General features: G+C 42.3%; 1 long non-coding RNA gene across 1 annotated transcript in view; it reads left to right on the forward strand.

Moving 5' to 3' along the window:
• The window catches only part of LOC122229665, a 51,515-nt gene that overhangs the window by 18,030 nt on the left and 12,902 nt on the right, over window positions 1-20,583 (forward strand). The gene's annotated exons all lie outside the window — the stretch shown is intronic.

Below are 20,583 nucleotides of genomic sequence, written 5' to 3' on the forward strand. Positions count from 1 at the left end.
CATGAAGGGAGTGAGAGGGCATTGGCGAGAGAAGAGAAGGGAGAGAGAACAGAGAGGTGAGCTTGCAGAGGTAAGGAGAGGCCAAATCACACAGGGCTTTGTAAGTTATGGCAGGATTTTGTCTTTTTCCCTACACAGTTAAACCAGTGAAAAGTTTTGAGCTAAAAAAAATACCTGAATCAGGTTGGTTTTCACACTGACTCTTGGTACAGGAAAAAGAGTGGAGGAAGAGAGGAGTGGGATTGGAAAGAACAATGATAAGGAAAGGTCCAGTCATTTCCATAGCTACTCTATTTAAAGGAGATGGTTTCCAGAAGCAGTTGTGGACTCTGGCCCAGAATTTGTAACCATGGCTATTATACTCAGCATTCTGATTTTGACACGACTGCCCATCTTCTTCACTCTTCTCTATAAGGGGTCCCATGTTTGCCACAGAGAAACTTTTGGACCGTGGTCAGGTCTGAGTTATGAGGTAAACTCTTTGCTCTTCCCAAAGTATTGAAGCCACAGTTACGAAGAGGACTGCACAGGGGCACCTGGGTGACTCAGTCAGTTAAGCATCCAACTTTTGATCTTGGCTCAGGTCATGATCTCAGTTTGTGAGACCAAGTCCCATATTGGGCTCTGCACTGACAGTGTGGAGCCTGCTTGGGATTCTCTCCTTCCCTCCCTCCATCTGTCTGTCTCAAATAAAACTTTAAAAGAAAAAAGAACAGAACAAATATTGAGTGCTTACTACATGCCAGGCACTGTAATAGGCACTAACATATGGAGTGAGTTTTAAAAATAGAGTCCCTACTCTCATTGGAACTTACTGGATTGGAAGCAAATATTAAATCCTCCAAATGTGATTGCACACGATGAAATGATCACATCTTCTTGTCAGCCGCTAATAATCTTTTTAAAACTTTTTAAAGAGTTTATCTGAGAGAGAGAGAGAAAGCATGAGTGGAGGAGGGGCAGAGAGAGAGAGGGAAAGAGAGAGAATCCCAAGCAGGCCTCCACACTGTCAGCACAGAGTCCAACATGAGGCTCAAACCCATGAACCGTGAGATCACGACCTTAGCTGAAATCAAGAGTTGGACACTGACAGAGCCACCCAGGCACCCTCAGCCACTAACAAGAATCTTAAGGTAATGTTCTTCATGGCTCCTAGACCCAGGGCTATCTGGTATAATTGTGCAATTTGAGTGTTGCACAAAGATGCCTGGCCAAGGGAGAAAATGGAGACTAAAACTCTGCCAGAATTCCCCTTGTCAACCCATCCCCTTGTGCAAAGCTACAACTGCCCAGAGGAAAGGTACATTTTTCTTTTGTACCAAAGCGTCCATCTATAGGTCAGCCCATCTCTTCATCTCATATTAGTAGGGAATTCCTTATTCTCAGGATGGAATGGCAGGCTCTAACTTGTAAATGTGTAGCTGCCCTAAGCACAGAAATCTGAGGTGAATGTCATAAGCATGAGTGGGTGTTCTTGTAGGCTGAGAAAGAATTGGGAGTATAAAGAAGGCCTAGGACACAGGTATCTTTTAGGACATAATTTTTCAAAACATCCTGCATCTGCAGGAATTAGAGCAATGCTATACAGAGCTAAGATGAAGTGGAGAAAGAAAACTTAGTGGCAGCACAGTGGAGGAAATACCTGGCTGTACATTAGAAGGGTGGTTGTTTGGGGTGGTAGAACTTGTGGGGAAAGCTGTGGTGGAGGAAAGGAGATCTGTCACAGACTAGGAGTCTGGAGTTCTCCCTCGTCCAGCAAGAGAGCGGATGCAGAATTGAATATGAGAGAGGGGCGCCTGGGTGGCTCAGTCGGTTGGGCGTCCGACTTCGGCTCAGGTCACGATCTCGCGGTCCGTGAGTTCGAGCCCCGCGTCAGGCTCTGGGCTGATGGCTCAGAGCCTGGAGCCTGCTTCCGATTCTGTGTCTCCCTCTCTCTCTGCCCCTCCCCCATTCATGCTCTGTCTCTCTCTGTCTCAAAAATAAATAAAACGTTAAAAAAAAAATGAATATGAGAGAGGCTAAGGTCTGGGAGGAGACAAGAGCCCCAAACAGGGGTTTCATCTCCGCATTTATTGAGCTCACAAGATATTACTCACATGGTGAATGTGAAGAAAATAAGATCTTACATGCGTGAAGGTGGGGAAAACAATCAGACAGTAGTTGTGTAAGAAGCAAAGGGTCTAGGGGGCAGGTGGAGTTTGTGATCAAGGTACACTGGTGCCAAATGGAAAGTAATTTCCTACAGGTGATAGAACAAGACACTCGTGATTCCATTACACTATCTTGCTACCTAGCCTCGGGCGTTTTCACCCCATGTTGGCTGCTCTTTGCCCTAAGCTTTTTTCTAACCCATTTATGTAAGTAGAACCTATTTCCCCACAGAGATCCATCTATAAAATCATGTATCGGTTTCTGTATCCTGAGCCTGGCTGATTGAACAAAGCTTTGCTCCCATAATATTAACATTTCTGTCTCAGTTTTTAAATCATAGACTCTCGGCTTATGGGAGTGGTTCTGTTTCTGGGGAGAATCCTGCCAGAATAAAGCCAGAGACAAAAAGCAAAGGACCAGGAGCCAGATATCGTGACATCCTGGCTCTCCCCAGTAGCCGTATGATCTTGGAGTAGACCTCTCTGAGTCTTCATTGTTTCATCTGAAAATAGGAAGGTGCCTTCCTCACTGGGTTACAAGTCTCAAAGGATGTCAAGAAAAAACTTTGTAAACTGCAAGGCCATAAAAAGCATACAGTTTTTTCATGAAATGCCGAGTTTCAGAGGCCTGACTCTGAGCTGGGTTAAGCTGCCTGCCTGGGTTGCCTGAAGCTCTGCTTGGAGTGGCCTGGTTCTGAGGATGTTTCTCCTACATCTCCTGTTTCTCATCTGTCTTCTGGCTGTGCCAAGGGTTTTAACTACCCTCTGGCATTGATGGTTCAAAAACTTTTAATTTGTCATACAGACGCAAGACAGGTTATGTTCTGACCACAGGACATCTGTCTTCTAATGGAATCTGTGGTCAGTTAAGATCCTTTGTCCTTTAATGGGGGCCAGAAATGGAGGTAACCTTCAGGTACCAGCACCCCCCTTAACAGATGCATTAGACAGTTTCCCTCCCCTTGGCTGCTAGTTTGTTGAGCATCAGAGCCCACGCAGCCTCCTCAGGCTCAGTCCCTCACTTGCCCTCTTTCTCTGACAGATATTTTGAGCTAGTGAGGCTCATAGAACACAGTAGCAAAGATAAGTAAAAGCATCTATATCAGCCTGTATTTTTAATGTTTATTTTTATTTTGAGAGACAGAGAGAGAGACAGCATGAACGGGAGAGGGGCAGAGAAGGTGAGAGACCCAGAATATGAAGCAGGCTCCAGGCTCTGAGCTGTCAGCACAGAGCCGACGCGGGGCTCGAACTCACGAACCGCGAGATCATGACCTGAGCCGAAGTCGGACGCTCAACCGACTGAGCCACCCAGGTGCCCCATCAGCCTGTTTTAATCTCTTGTGATCATTACTGAAACAATAGTAGCCAAAGTGAAGTTTAATCCCTCTGTAGCTTCTGACTAGAGCAAGAACCCTACAAGGTGTTTCAGTGCACCTTCCCACGTGCACAGGAAGATTGCCTTCTCCTCTTTCCAAGTTGCTAAGATAGAAGTACAACATTCAATCCATGCCCATCCAAAAGGATGTCGAGTTCACTTTGTGTGAGGACACCACAAAGGTCAGCCAATAGGCAAGGCAGTCCAGGTGAGAGGAAACCGGTCATCCACAATGAACAAGCACAGCGGAAGGCTAATGACACCACTGTGCATGTCAGCATTCATGTAGCAAGGTGGTTATCACCAAGCCAAAACTGGACCAAAACTACTAAAAGATGTCTTTTTAATTTTTTTTAATGTTTATTTTTTTGAGAGATAGAGCATGAGTGAGGGAGAGACAGAGAGAGAGGGAGACACAGAATTGGAAGCAGGCTCCAGGCTCTTTGCCATCAGCCCAGAGCCCGACGTGGGGCTCAAACTCACAGACCGTGAGATCATGACCTGAGCTGAAGTCGGACGCTTAACCGACTGAGCCACCCAGGCACCCCACTAAAAGATTCTTGAAAGCAAAGCCAACTGGAAGGAATATATATCTCAATGGCTTTATGAAGACCCCTAGAAGGTTGCCTTGTCTCCACACCAAAAATGATTTTCATTCCCATGAATGGCAGCTTTCTCTATTTCTTGGAAACCTTGATCTTCTAACATGATCCAGTTCCTTATTTTCAGAGACTGCTGTGATGCCCAGAGCACACATATGGCAGAAAAATATGCAAAAGATGAACAGATCACACACACAAAAGTTCTAAAGATAACCCCTAAACATAGGAAAAGATATCCAGCCTTACTCAGAAAAATGCACATTAAAATCGCAATGAAATACCATTTCTCTCTTTTCAGATTGGGAAACATTGCATCGTATAATATTCCAATGCAAAGTTATAAGGAAACAGCTAATCATAGGTTGTGCGTAAAAATGCAAACCAATAAAAGCATTTCAGAGGAAACTTAATAGTATTTAACACAATGAAATAATTGTTTACCTTTTGATACAGCAACTCCATTTCTGGGAATTTACCCGCTTGGAAGAACCTGTAACTCCAGTAATATGACAGTATGTGTCATGAGAATATTCACTGTGGCATTGTTTGCAATTGCCATGCTGAAAACAGCCTCAATGTCCATTTATGGAAATATTTTCCACAGAAATAAAAAATTTAGGATAGAAGGACTTATGCACAAGAGTGTAGCAGTGTTTGTAGTGAAATAAAATAAAACAAGCTAGAAACAAAGTGACTATAAGGGTTTGGTTGCATTGCCAAACCACGGCATACTGTGTGGCCATTCAAAAGCCTAAGTTAGATTATACGAGTTGACTTGGAAAATATTTTCCTCTTAACAGGCAAGCTAAGCCATTTATACTTATTTGTCTGATATATTTGGTCTCAACTCTTCATATTATTTGGTCATTATAATGTATATTATGTTTGCTATGTTTCTCTGTGCAAGGCACTATTTTTTTTTTTTTTTCATTTAGGAAGGTTTGTATTTTTTCTAGTAGTTACCTTTGTACCTATGTTTCTTAATGCCCTGAGCCCCAGTTTTCTTATTTAACCTTTAACAATCCAGTTTTTCTTTTCAGTGGTACACCTGCATTCTTATTGCCTGCACAACAATATGCAGATTCTGCTTCCATCTCTCCCTCTCCCTCAGGCCTCCCATTTCTAATTGCATTATTTCCAAATTATCAGAACATATAACAGTTGTGTGTTATTCTCTTTTAAAAAATGTTTTAATGTTTATTTATTTTTGAGAGAGAGACAGAGAGCAAGCAAGGGAAGGGCAGAGAGAGGGAGACACAGAATCTGAAGCAGGCTCCAGGCTCTGAGCTGTCAGCACAGAGCCCGATGTGGGGCTTGAACTCACGGACCGCGAGATCATGACCTGAGCTGAAGCTGGACACTGAGCCAACTGAGCCACCCAGGTGACCCCAGTTGTATGTTATTTTCAACGCAAACATTGTCTAGAATAAAACATATTAACTTATAGACTTCCAGTTTTCTGTTCTGCATATAAGGAGCTTGGAAGTTAGCATTTTTGTCTTAACAAAAAGTAAAAAGCTGAACAGACTCAAAGATCCATAAGAGAAGGGAGGACACAGGGCAAACTATTGCCCCCAAGACTGGAGAGAGTCACAGCTTACCTGATTAGAGACACATAAGCAGAAAACACCATGGGAACCAGTGGCAGGGTCGGAAAACCTAAACTGTAATTGACAAATTACTAGAGGCTTTAGTGTGGACAACTCAGAATTTAAAATTCCAGAGGGACCCAGTCATGGGGAAAGGGAATAATTTTGTGAGATTCGCCTCACAAACTTGTCCAAATTCTCACAGAAATTTGGAAAAGAAGCTCCTCACACTTCCTTCAGGGCAACGGGAAAACAAACCGTTTAAAAATAGAGCACCCCATTCTTCTTAACAAGGCCTGCCCTCAGGAAAACCTGGTTAGCCATAGCCTAACTGTCATGGGAGAAGGGAATTACACTATTTCAGCCCATTCTAACCTTTCTGCCTCACCTAACAGGGGAGAAGAACTGAGAAACCCTTGTGAAGTTCACAGTGCAGATAGGCCCACGAAAAGACTGAGACCCAATCATAGGACTATAGAATAGTTCCTCTCCCCCACCTCACCACATTTCTAAAGGCCCATTTACACCAGTTCCTTTTAACTGGTATAGCATGTCCAGCCATCCAAGATTTACAAGGCACACTGAAGGAACATAATCTGCAGAGACAGGACACATATCAGAACCAGTCATGGCAGGAATGTTGGAATCCCATCAGCCCAGGAAATTTAAAACAACTATCAGTAATATGCTAAGGGCTCTACGGGATAAAATCTCAAGAAGAGATGGGCAAGGGAAGCAGAGAGATGGAAATCCTAAGAAAGAACCAAAAAGAAACACTTGCAATCAAAAACACTATAATAGAAATGAAAAAAAAAATGCCATTGATGGGTTTATTGGTAGACTGCACAGACAGACGAAGAAGAATCTCTGAGCTTGAAGATATACCAACAGAAATCTCCAGAACTGCAAAGCAAAGAGAACAAAAACTGAAAAAAGCAGAATAGAATATCCAAGGATTGTGGGATAGTACAAAAGCCATAACATTCATGTAATGGACATGCCAGAAGGAGAAAATAGAAACAGAAGGAATATATGAAACAACAGCGATGGAGAATTGCCCCCAAATTAATGTTAGGGATTAAACACAGAGCCACAAAGCCTACAGAATATTAAGCAGGATAAATTTTTAACAATGCTATACCCAGGCATATCATTTTCAAATGATAGAAAATCAGGGGAGGAGCCAAGATGGCAGAACAGCATGGAAGGTTTTGTGTGTCCCACGTCTGTGAAATGCAGCCAGACCTTGGGGCGCCTGGGTGACTCAGTCAGTTAAGCAACAACTTCGGCTCAGGTCATGATCTCACAGTCCGTGAGTTCTAGCCCCACGTCGGGCTCTGTGCTGACAGCTTGGAGCCTGGAACCTGCTTTGGATTCTGTGTGTCTATCTCTCTGACCCTCCCCCGTTCATGCTCTGTCTCTCTCTGTCTCAAAAATAAATATTAAAAAAAGAAAAAAAAGAAAAGAAATACAGCCAGACCAACACTAAACCATCCTGCACACCTAGAAAACTGATTGGAGGATTAACACAACAATCTGCACAACCTGAACCACAGAATTCAGCAGGTACGCGGTACAGAGAGGTGAACTTGGGGAGCAAGAAGCTGCAGAGGACAGGGAGGTGCTTTTGCGGGTGGAGAGAGGGTGGAGACGGCGCGGGGGGAGAATACAAGAAAAGTACCCCTCCCCAAAAGCAGCTGGAGAGAAAGTGGAAAATCGGAAACAGCCGCAGGGACTAAACTAAAAAGGGAGAAAGGAGAAAGGAGAGGGTTTAAATTCCACTAAGACTAAGCAAGGGGAGCGCAAAGTCTGCAACTCTGCAGCTCCATACCTGGAGGTGCTCTGGTGGGAAGGGCGAATCCCCAGGAGCAGAGTGGGGTCCAGGAGGTTCTCGGGCCACGCAGGGAAAAGCAGTTCCACTGCTGGAAGGACATTTGGTAGAGACTGTTGAAGCCACCTGGTCCCAGCAGACCCCAGAAGGCGGCCACATTCGCTGGTGCTGGAACAAGGTCCTTAAGGGTGAAGCCTGGTGCCAGATGTGTGTTGTGATTTTCCATAGTCCCTGAAAAGCTGCTGCTACACTACTCGCGAAACTTTTCTGGGGCAGGCTGGCACCTGGCTGCAGTCTCGGGGCACCGGCAGCAGCAGGGTCCGGCAGGCGTTCCTGGGTACAGCCGGCATTCGGCCATTGCTCGGTGAGACCCTCCCGCAGAGGGGCGGAACGGGTCAAAGCCGCAGTCCTTCAGAAGTATGGGGCTGGGGAAAACAGCCGCATCTGAGACAAAACTCGGGAGAGAGGTACTGCCTGGGGCTTTGTCACGGACAGTGAAGAAGCGGGAGTGGACGAAAGCTGAAGACAGAGGACGGGTGCGCGATTGCTGATCAGAGAGAACAGAGTTCCCATACTAGAGACTGACGCCATTTTCACCGCTCCTGCGCATATGCACACGCACCTATGAGCTCTGCAACAATCCACCCCAGTAGACTAGCAGCGCCATCTAGTGGAGAGTGGAGACGTTACACTGAGCCCAGCCCAACTGGCCCAACCTCTCTCTTCAAGAACACAAGTCTCACGGCCTGCTTAGTTTATGGACTATAAAGTGCTTCATAGTGTGACTTCTAGGGGAAAACGAAGTAATTTCAGTCCTATTCAATCTTTTAGCAGGTCCATATATTCAATTTTCTTTCTTTTTTTTTCTTTTTCACTTCTTGAATACAGAAAGAGAAAAAATTCATTTTTATTTTCAATTTTTATGAAAAATATTTAATTTTTTTACTATATTTTTTACTTTTGTGTAAACTTTTTCAAATTCTATTTTACTTCCATCATTTTATTTTAGTCTACTTCAGTGTATTCACTTTTTCAAATTTTCAAACGGTTTATTTTTTTCTTTTTTAATTTTTTTCTCTTTTTCGTTTCTTTTCTTTTTCTTGAATGCAGAAAGAGAAAAATTCATTTTTATTTCCAATTTTTATTAAAAATATTTTTCTTTAATTTTTTTTTACTATATTCTTTACTTTTGTGTAAACTTTTTCAAATTCTATTTTACTCCCATCATCTCATTTTAGTCTGCTTCAGTGTATTCATTTTTTCAAATTCTCAAACGATTTCCTCCCCCCCCCCTTCTTTTCTCTAATCTGTCAAACTACTTTCAACACCCAGACCGAAACACACCTAGGATCTGGTATCATTTATTGGATTGTGTGTGTGTGTGTGTGTGTGTGTGTGTGTGTGTGTTTAATTTTTTAATTTTAATGTTTTTTTAATTTTAATTTTTTTAAATTTTAATTTTTCTACCTCATTAATTCCTTTTCTCCCTTCAAAATGACAAAACGAAGGAATTCACCCCAAAAGAAAGAGCACAAAGAAACAACAGCCAGGGATTTAACCAACACAGATACAAGCAAGATGTCTGAACCAGAATTTAGAATCACAATAATAAGAATACTAGCTGGAGTCAAAAGTAGATTAGAATCCCTTTCTGCAGAGATAAAAGAAGTAAAAACTAGAATGAAATTAAAAATGCTATAACTGAGCTGCAATCATGGATGGATGCCTCACCGGCAAGGTTGGATGAGGCAGAACAGAGAATCAGCGATATAGAGGACAAACTTATAGAGGATAATAAGGCAAAAAAGAAGAGGGAGATGAAGCCAAAAGAGCACGATTTAAGAGTTAGAGAAATCAGTGACTCATTAAAAAGGAACAACATCAGAATCATAGGGGTCCCAGAAGAGGAAGAGAGAGAAATAGGAGTAAAAGGGTTATGTGAACAAATCATAGGGGAAAACTTTCCTAACTTGGGGAAAGACAAAGACATCAAAATCCAGGAAGCACAGAGGACCCCCATTAGATTCAACAAAAACCGACCATCAACAAGGCATATCATAATCAAATTCACAAAATACTCAGGCAAGGAGAGAATCATGAAAGCAGCAAGGGGAAAAAAAAGTCCCTAACCTACAAGGGAAGACAGATCAGGTTTTCAGCAGACCTATCCACAGAAACTTGGCAGGCCAAAAAGGAGTAGCAGGATATATTCAATGTGCTGAATCAGAAAAATATGCAGCCAAGAATTCTTTATCCAGCAAGGCTGTCATTCAAAATAGAAGGAGAGATAAAAAGTTTCCCAGACAAACAAAAATTAAAGGAGTTTGTGACCACTAAACCAGCCCTGAAAGAAATTTTAAGGGGAACTCTGAGAGGAGAAGAGATGAAAATATAAATACATACATACATACATACATAAATACCAAAAGCAACAAAGATTAGAAAGGACCAGAGAACACCACCAGAAACTCCAACTCTACAAGCATCATAATGGCAATAAATTCCTATCTTTCAGTACTCAGTCTAAACGCCAATGGACTCAATGTTCCATTCAAATGGTAGAAAATCAAAGATAAAAAATCCTGAAAGAAACCAGAGGACAATCTACAAAACTGCAACTTTTCATGAACTCATTAGCTAGTTAAGGTTATGGATAGCTGGTTATCCTAACTCTGGTGAAATACAGGAGTCTCTAAAAGAGACAAGACAAGAAACACTGACTCACTTGAAAATCACAGGAAGAATATGGGGTCCGATCATACGTAGGGAAGAAGAATTCAGTTAACATTTTGATCCAGTTGCTAAAGTCTGAGTGTGAATGTGGGATAATCTGAGAGAACAGGATCTCTGGGAGCCACAGAAATAAGGGATTTATTTCATATCCACTGGCAGGCTTTTCTCTATGGACCCCCACAAGGTATTCATTCCCAAAGAAGTCTGGTTAACAGATCAGGAGACTAGAAGAGAAGGCATCCCTGAGGTAGAGGCCTGGATGAGGGGAGCAGTCCCCACTGCAGGAAAGGCAAGAAGCCTTGTCTGGAAATGTATATCTTTCAGAGCATAAGCATAGCTGGTGGGCCAAGGACAGCAATCCCTATTCTTCCCAGGGTGTATGGCTGGGAGGAGCAGAAAGGAAAAAAGTCATCATGGGCTCAGACCAACAGAGGTCTCCTACTGCTGGGGAAGGACAGAATCCCTGAGAAGGTCTCACCCCCAAAATTCAGGGATGTAGGGCTTGCCTAAAATTGAGATGGGACCATGGCATCCTGCCCCAACCAGGTAACCAAGCACTGCTAGTAACAAGCACCTGAAATCTACCTCTATGGGAGGAGTGAGAGAGTGAAGAAGAAACCTTTCTGAAATGCAAGCAAAGGCATACAGTAAAGGCCTAAAGATAAGAGTGGAGCAGGATCATTGAGAAAAAGGTAAACTGGTCCCACCATAAGTACAAGGTAACACTAGAATTGGAAGCCAGTGGTGAACTGACAGCAAATATAGAACAAAACTCAGACCCAGCTCAGTTCTGACTACAATCACTCAACCTCCCACATACTTATGGCCCAGCAGAGGACTGTCCAATTCCAGATTAAATACTACATGCCTCAGTTGTTACTGTCCTATACAATGTCTGCCTTTCAACCAAAATACAAAATACACATGCACACACGCGCACACACACACACACACACAAAGGAAGAAATAAAAATGTAATCCATTGATAGCCAAAGTAAGCAGCAGAACCAGACTCATCCATGATTTTCATGTTGGAACTATCTTCCCTACTTATGATCGGACCCCATATTCTTCCTATGATTTTCAAGTGAATCAGTGTTTCTTGTCTCTTTTTAGAGAACTATCACTTAAATAACTATAATATGCTAAAGGCTCTAGTGGAGAAGGTGGACAACATGTGTGAACAGGGGGGAATTTTTGCAGAGATGGAAACTCTAAAAAAAGTGTCAAATAGAAATAATAGAAATAAACAATATGATAACAAAGTGCTACATGCATTTATGGTAAAAAAAAATATTTAGCAAACTAGGAATAGAAGAAAACTATTTCTTCTGTGATAAAGATATCTACAAAAAATCTACCTTGACTGCTTTACTGAGAAGTCAGAAACAAAGTAAGGGTGTGTTTACTCCCGAAACACTATTCGACATCAAACTGAGTTCACTAAGACAAGAAAAGGAGATTTTATACATATTGGAAAGGAAGCAATGAAACTGTTTCTATTCATAGATGAAATGTTTTCTCCATAGAAAATCCTCCAAATTCTACAAAACAGAAACTGGAACTCAAGCTATCATGCCACAGTATGCATGGTCAATGTAAAAATTCTGTTGAGTTTCTATATTGTAAAGGTGAGCGATTGGAAATTTAATTTTTTTAAATAGTACCATCTACAAAACACTAAAAACCATGAAATACTTCAGCATAAATCTAACAAAATATGTCTAGGATTGTATGCTGGAAACTACAAAACACAGATGAAAGAAGGCAAAGCCCTAAGCAAATGGAGACATACACTGTGTTTATAGATCGGAAAACTCAATGTTGCTAAAATGTCGTTTCTCTCCAAACTGATCTATAGGTTCAACACAATTCTGATCAGAAACATCATAGGCTTTATAGTAGAAGTAGCCAAGTGGGTTATAAAATTTATATGGAAATGCACAACCTTGAAAAAGAACAATGATGGCGAAGGACTCATACTACCTGGTTTTGATACTTACTGTGAAACTGCAGTAATTGAGCTAGTGTGGGCTCAGTGAAAGAACAGACATGTAGAGGACAGGAAGGAGATAGCTTTATTAGCTGATTTTTTAGCTTTATTAGCTGAGTTGACTGTTTCAGATTAATCTTTTCAGCTATGTAGTAGATCCTTTCAGTTTGTAGACTGGTGTTTTATTTCTTATAGTTACCAATTATAGTTTTAAATAATTGTTCCATGTTTCATATTTCTTCTTTAAGGACTCCAAGTTTTCCCATGTTGCTTTGTTTCTCCTCTGTGTCAACCATTTCATCCTGACCATTTTTTTTCTTTTCGATCTCATTTAATTTCTTTGCTTTAGTGCCACTTACTGAGTTTACATTTGAGCCTGTTCTCCCTTGGGTGCTATAGTGGGTCGAATGGCCACCCACCAAAAGTTAGGTCCACTCAAAAATTTTGAATGTGGCTATTTTTGGAAAAGGAGTTTGGGCAGATGTAATTATAGTGCGGATATTGACATGAGATCGTCCCAGATGACCTGGGTGGGCCCGAATTCCAATGGCAAGTGTCCTTAGAAGAGAAGGGGAGCAGACATAGGAAAGAGGGGAAGGTGAAGACAGAGGCAAAGATTACAGTGATGCATGTACAGAACCAAAGAGCCAAGGATTTCTGGAAGCCACCAGAAGCAAGGGGAGAGCCTCAGGAGGAACCAGCCCTGGTGACTCCTTGCTGGCGGGCTTCCAGCCTTTAGAACTGCCAGAGAATCCATTTCAGTTGTTTCCAGCCACCCGGTTTGTGGTGATTTGTTAAGGCAGCCCTATGAAACTAACACACTTAACCTCTTAACATTTTCTCTTCAAGTCTGAATTTCTTTTGGTCTCTTTATTTCTTGCGTTTGAGCAACTCTCTTAATTTCTTCCTGTTCTTTTTCCAAACTCATTTATGTTGTTGATTTCTGATTCTAGGCAATTTTTCATATTTCCAAATGCTTGTTCGAGACTATTTAGTTCAGTCTAGAATGTCACCGTGCAGTTTTCTTCTGCTTCATGGTTGCTTTATGTTGTTCGGATTTGTTTGTCCTGTTTTGTTTGTTTGTTATCTCCCTTGGAATGTTGGAGGATTTTATCACTTGAGATGTATTGATTCTCTCTTTTTTACCTTTAAGTAAATTTTGCACAGAATTATTTCATTTTCTTCCATTCTTTTTGTGGATTTGGGATGGTTTACAAGATTCTTAGTTTACTGGTGCCCTCTTCTGTCAGTGTGGCCAAGTACAGATTTTTAAGTGTATTTTTGGCGGTTGGGGAGGGATTGTATGTCCTTTGTGTGAAATCCAAGCCTATAATGTGCGCTGAAGAATATAAAATTTTACCTGAAGGCCCTCGCCTTTCCAGTTCTGTATGGGTGAAACATACTGCCTTCTCAGGAAGAACCCCCAAAAGCACACAGCATTCTCGCATTACCCCCAAGTGCTCCTTCACATTCCCTCATTTGGGATGCTGTCTTGGAGTCATCCCCACCTGTGCTCCCTGCTTCCCTCTCTCTTTCTTTGGGCCCTCTCTTTCTGGAAGCCACTGTTGGTATTTGCCAGGGAAACAAGGAAACGTCAACCAAGAAGGAACCAGTTGTGTGGGGAGGGGAAGGAACAGAATTCAAAGAGGAGAGAGGGGCAAAGCGAGTTCCTCAGAGAATGGCAAAATGAAGATCCAGGACAATGTTGTTTCGTGTAGGCTTAGAGAAAGCCAATTCTGGAGGGATCGTTCCCCCACCGCCCCCCTCAAAACAGGAAGGCAATATCTAATATTTACCAGTAAATATATGAGAAAAGTTTTATAGCTCTGTCAGAATTTGGGGATCAAACAGGGATATTACACAAGAACACTAAGCAAGAACACACGCGAAAGTAATCATTAACTCTGCGGTGGGAAGAATTTAAAAGAAAGAAAATGTAACCATGGACTATGGCTCACCTAATAACACTTATATAATACAAAATGCGATTATTGAATATTGATTTAACCAAACATGACACTAGTAGGATTATACTAGGAGTGGGGTATAGGAGAAGAGTGTACGGGTGAGGGGTGAGTTGGAAGACAGCTAAGTTTTTATCTTCCATTGTAACAATTTCTAAAACTGAAAAATAAAAAAGCAATCTTAGGATCGAGCTCAGGAGGCGCTGATGTCGCATTCTCCTTCCTCTGGCCTCCATACTAGGTATCTTCACTCACATACCTCAGCTCCCTTGAAGGCAATTCCCCTCCACCCTCTCTACATTTTACCATACGCTAAGACTCAGATCAGGTCCCGTACTCTTCTGAAAGTCCCCCCGTTCGCTTGAACAAAATTGATCCCTGGGCTCTCATATTCCTAATATATTACACTTTTCTGACATCTCACATTTTATTAGATTGCAAGGATTTGGAACTTGCAGAAAATGCTGATCCCTCCAAGGAGGCAGGGGAATAATAAATGTTCAGTAGATACAGAGGCCAAGAAAGGACACGGAGTCTTGCTTGGTGACCAGTACACATGCAGGGAGGGATGGGAAAGAAAAGGGGCTCGTGAGGGCTAGGAAGCAGGCCGAGGTGTTTGGCATTACCCCCTCAAAAGGATTCTTTCCTAGAAGAGGCCTTGAAGCATACATGAAGAGAGGAGTGAGCAAGAGGAGATTTTGAGACATCTGTGTGTGTGCTGTCTTGTTCTCTCCAGCCTAACAAGGGTTCTAGAGAAATTACTAAAGAATCTCCACAGCAGCTGCTGTGTTAATCTAACTCGTTATCTCAGGCCCTTCTGTGTGCCAGGGCACTGCGGACAGCCCCCCCAAATGCAGCTGTGATGCCCTGGTAAATACGATAACGGAGTCACAAGTGTGCTTCCTCTCCATAAACCTACTCGAAGGCCGACCTTGTCCAGGGAGCCTTCTCCAGCCACTGCATCTCACTCATGATGTCCTGATCTTCTGAACTCGGAACATTTCTCTCTGGATCCCTTAGGAGTAGGGAGAGGGTGCCCTGCCCAGATCCCGTCAGTCAGAGCCCTTCTACCACAGTGTGTCTTCACCTCCCCCACTTCTGCAGGTTTTGTAGGTAACGGCCAACACCTATGACCTTCACGGGCTTTCTCTCCTAGGCAATGGGCCTGTGCATTCTTACCAAGCGCAGGAGGTACCTGGGTGTTTTACATCTACCTCCCACGCCCACACATAGCTCCTCGGTTGTGAAAAGAACGGGCAAAACAAACTTTGAGGAGCCAGTTACTCCCTGGAGATCTCTACAATTCAGGCTGAACCTGCACTCCACCAAAAATTGCAGCCTTGCTTAGCCTCGTCTCCTCCCCTATCCTGCTTCTGCCGCTTCCTCACTCGCGTCTTTCTTAATAAATCACTAGCACCTGAGTCCCTGACTCAGGCTGTGATTCTGGGAGAAACCAGTTTAAGACCGTTAGTACCAGAATCGGTCCCAGGAAGCGCACTCTAAGGGTGAGATTCTGGAGCTGGATCATACACTGGCCAGATGGAAATGACTCCGTGCTAGTGTTGATAGGCCCTGACATTCTGTAGCATTGCAACTACTAAAAGTCTCACCTGTGGTTAACTGGGGCACTACCCAGGTAGAAGGCAATGCATTCACTTATTCAGTATCTTCGGCATTTGGGAAATACAAGGGCAATCAAAATTATGACGACCGTAGAACTTGGTAGTACCACTGGATGTCCTTGACATATCAAAGAGAGGAAGGCCTGCCATCTGCAGCATGGAATTATAGACCTTTGAAACAAAGACAAAACAAAAAGTAGCATGGTACTGAGCCCTGATAGAGACAAACCATCCGATCTTAGGAAATCAAGGAACTCTGGGAGCAGGGCTGCCCACCTTGAGCTGACAGCTGTCAGAATTACCAAGTCATAAGCTTGGGCAGGCCCAGCAACAAGCCATTCTGTGAAAAGAAGTGGTATATTCTGGATGTGGCTGGAGCCGGTACGTGCACAGACAGCTCAGTTTTCACTCATTACTCACCACCAATACACCAGTAACTTCTCTGCTAACAACCGTGGTCTCATGGGGGAGTTCCTTTGATCACCTGAGAAAGGGGGAAAATAACTAGGTCTGATTCATGGGTGGAGTATGTTGGTATAAGCCAAAAATCAACCATGAACTATATATACCTACACTCGGGGGTGGCCCTGAAAGACAGTGGTGAGAAGAAATTCCCCAACTGGGTAGAGTTTGGACATTGCATCTGGTCATCCACCTTGTAGAGACAGAGAGGTAGTCCATGACTACCTTCAGGGACAGTCGTGAATGGCTTGGCTGATTGGTTACGGGCCTAGAGGGAGAAAGATCGGGAAATCAGGACTAAAGCAGTCTACAGGCAAACCTATGAGTGTGGGCTCAAAAGGCGAGCATCTGTGTACCACATGTTTCACGCCCACCAATGAGATTCTATGCCTGCAGAAGAGGCATACCACAAGCTGGACAGAGTGACTCTTCCAATGGATGTCAGTCTGCCTGTGTTCCTGGCCATATCAATGCTTGTATAAATAGGCCCATGAACAGAGCAGCCATGAAGGCAGAGATGAAGACACACTGTTTATGGGCCCATGGATGGCTCCATTTTGCCCAGGTGGACCTCACTGCTGGCCTTGCTGAATGTCTGACCTATCAGAAACAGAAACCCACACTGAATCCAAATACAGTGTTAGCCCTCAAGAACAATGAGTCACTCAGTGAAAAGTTGATTACATTGGATCCTGTCCACTCTGAAAAGGGAAGCATTTTTCCTGATTGGGTTTGATGTATATTCCAGGAATGGGTTTCCCTTTCTTGCTCACAGGCCTCAGTTCACTAACCAAGGGCCCCCAGAGTATCTGATTTAACAGCATGAAATACTGCATAATGATGCTTTGGATGTGTGTCCATGGGCACAAAACTGTAGGAGCCACTAGTCCTACCACATACTGCATCATCCAGAGGCTGCTGGCCTAATAGAGTGTTGAATCAGCCTCTTAAAGGCACAGCTGAAATGCCAGCTTGGAGGTGATACCCTGTGAGGGTTGGGTTCTTGTGTAATCAAATTAGGTAGAACATATGAGTCTGGCAATCAGCTGGTAGAATCAGGAAATGACCTCAATTACCATTACTCCCACTTGAAGAATTTGTACTTCTTGTTCCTACAAACTTAGACCCTGTGGGTCTAAAAGTCCTGGTTTCCTGGGGAGGTATGCTTCCACCAAAGGATATATTAAGAATCCCATTAAAGGGGTGCCTGGGTGGCTCAGTCAGTGAAGTGTCTGACTCTTGATTTTGGCTCAGGTCATGATCTCATGGTTCATGTGTTCGAGCCCCATGGAGCCCGCTTGGGATTCTCTCTCTCCCACTCTGTCTGCCCCTCCCTTGTTTGTGCTCTGCCTCTCTCTCTCAAAATAAATAAACATGAAAAAATATTTTTTAAAAAATAATCCCATTAAATTTAAAGCAATGGCTCCCAACTGGTTCCTGCCAGGAGACCAAAAGGTACAGAAATGAATCGCCAGACCATTGGGGGAATTGTCTCTGGGGAGACAGAACTATGCTTTATGATGCAGGTGGAAGGAATACATTTGGTGCTCAGGTGGCTCCCTGGGATATTCCTTGGTACTCTCATGGCCAGTATTCAGTGTGAATGGGTAGTTACAGAGCCATGGCCTAATAAAGGCATGGTAACCAGGTCAGAACCCTGAGGCTGAAGGTCTGGGTCATCTCGCCAGGCTAGCCACCTAGACTACCAGAAATGGTAGCCAAGGGCAAGGTGGAGGACCTAGAATAGGTAGTAGCAAAGAAAAATGACAAATAATACTTACAGTCTCAGGACTAAGTGCAGCAGTAAGAGACGTGGCTTATCCCATTGACATACCTCTTGTAAGCTTTTCCCCAGAAACTTTGACCAAGGGTTCCTTTTCCTCCACATCCTTGCCAACACTTGTTAGCTCTTGTCTTTTTGATGATAGTCTTTCTAACAAGTGTGAGGTGATAACTTTTGTGGCTTTGATTTGCATTCCCCTGATGATTAGTGATGTTGAGCACTTCTTTATGTACTTGTTGGGTCATTTGTATGTTTTCTTTGGGAAAATGCCTATTTAGTTCCTTCTCTCTGACAATTTTTTGATTGGATTGTTTTTGCTACTGAAATTTGTTGTATGAGTTGTATGAGTTCTTTATAAATTTTGTATTTTTCTTAATTTTTAAATGTTTACTTACTTTTGAGAGAGACAGAGAGACAGAGCACAGGCAGTGGAGGGGCAGAGAGGAAGGGAAACACAGAATCTGAAGCAGGCTCCAGGCTTTGAGCTGACAGCACAGAGCCCGATGTGGGGCTTGAACCCACAAACTATGAGATCATGACCTGAGCCAAAGTCGGACACCTAAGCAACTGAGCCACCCAGCCACCCCTATAAATTTTGAATTTTTAACTCTTTATCAGATACAGGATTTGCAAATGATTTCTCCATTCTGTAAGTTGTCTTTTCATTTTGTTGATTGTTTCTTTGCTGTGCAGAAGCTTTTTAGTTCAATGTAGTCCTGCTTGTTTATTTTTGTTTTTGTTACCTTTGTTTTTGGTGTCTATCTAAAACTTATTGCCAAGTCCAATGTTAAAACAGTTTTTTCATGTGATTTTTTTCTATGAGTTTTGTGGTCTCAGTTCTTATGTTTAATTTAAATCTGTGGTCCCTTTTGAGTTAATTTTTGTGAGTGGTGTAAGGTAGGGGTCCAATTTCATTCTTCCACATGTGGTTATCCAGTTTTCCCTGCTCCATTTATTGAAGGGACCATCCTTTCCCCATTGAATATCTTCTAGGCAGCATATATTTGGTTCTTGTTCTTTATCCATCCACCACTTGATGTCTTTGAAGAATTCAATCCATTTACCTTTAGGGTAATTATTGATAGGTAAGGACTTACTAATGTCATCATAGTCTTTTTTGGCTGTTTTATACTTCCTTTGACCCTTTCCTCATCTCTTGCTGCCTTCCTTTGTGAATTAATGATTTTCCTTAGTGGTATGCTCTGATTTTCTTCTCTTTATCTTTTGTACTCTATTCTAGGTATTGTTTTGTGGTTTCTGCGAGGCATTTATAAAAAAATTTTATATGAATAATACTCTATTTTATGCTGATAAGGGTTTAACTTCAATTGCATACAAAAACTCTACCCACTTACTCCCCGCTTTTATGTTTTTGATGTCATAGCTTACATCTTTTTGTATCGTGTATCCAGTAACAAATTGTTATAGCTATAGTTATTTTTAATACTTTTGTCTTTTAACCCTCATGCTCGAGTTGAGTAGCGCCACATTAGTCTTTGAGTATTTGGAATCTATGTTTATATTTGCCAGTGTTGTATATTTTCACGTTATTAAGTAGCATCCTTTTGTTTCAGTTCAAAAAACTTCTTTCAGCATTTCTTGCAAAGAAGATTCAACAGTGATGAATTCCTTCACCTTTTTTTTTTTATTAGGGAAGGTATTTATTTCGCCTTCATTGCCAAAGGACAGTTCTACTGGGTAGAATATTCTTGGTTGGCAGTTTCTTTCTTTCAGTACTTTGAATATGTCATCTTATTCTCTCCTGGCCTACAAGACCTCTACTGAAAAATCCACCAATAGTGTTATGGGGTTTCCTTGTTGCAAGAATGTTTTTTCTCTTAGTTCTTTTAAAATTCCTTGTCTTTTAGACTATTTCATTATACTGTGTCTTGGATAAGACCTCCTTGGTTTAATACTTTGTGGTGACCTATTAGCTTCATGAATTTGCATATTTAAATTTAAATCACTCCTCAGATTTGGGAAATTCTCAGCCACTACCTCTTTTTAAAAATTTTTCTAACATTTATTTATTTTTGACAGAGAGAGGAAGAAAGAGAGCAGCAGAGGGTCAGAGAGATGGAGACACAGAATCTGAAGCAAGCTCCAGGCTCTGAGCTGTCAGCACAGAACCCGACGTGGGGCTCCAACTCACGGACTGTGAGATCATGACCTGAGCTGAAGTCGGACACTTCACTGACTGAGCCACCCAGACACCCCTTCATTACTTCTTTAAATAAGCTTTTTATCCCTTTTCCCTCTCTTCTGGGACTCCAATGATATGTACCTTATTTCTCTTGGTGTCCCATAAGTCCTGTGGGCTCTTTTCATTCTTTTTTCCTTTTGCTCCTCTGATTGATACTTTTAATTGGTCTGTCTTCTAGCACACTGATTCTTTCTTCTGCTTGGTCAAGTTTGTTGTTGAAGCTCTCTATTGAAGTCTTCAATAGAATTCTTTATTTATTGTATTCTTCAAATC

The sequence above is a fragment of the Panthera leo genome, chromosome C2 (genome assembly GCF_018350215.1).
Source record: "Panthera leo isolate Ple1 chromosome C2, P.leo_Ple1_pat1.1, whole genome shotgun sequence".
Classification (NCBI taxonomy): Eukaryota; Metazoa; Chordata; class Mammalia; order Carnivora; family Felidae; genus Panthera; species Panthera leo.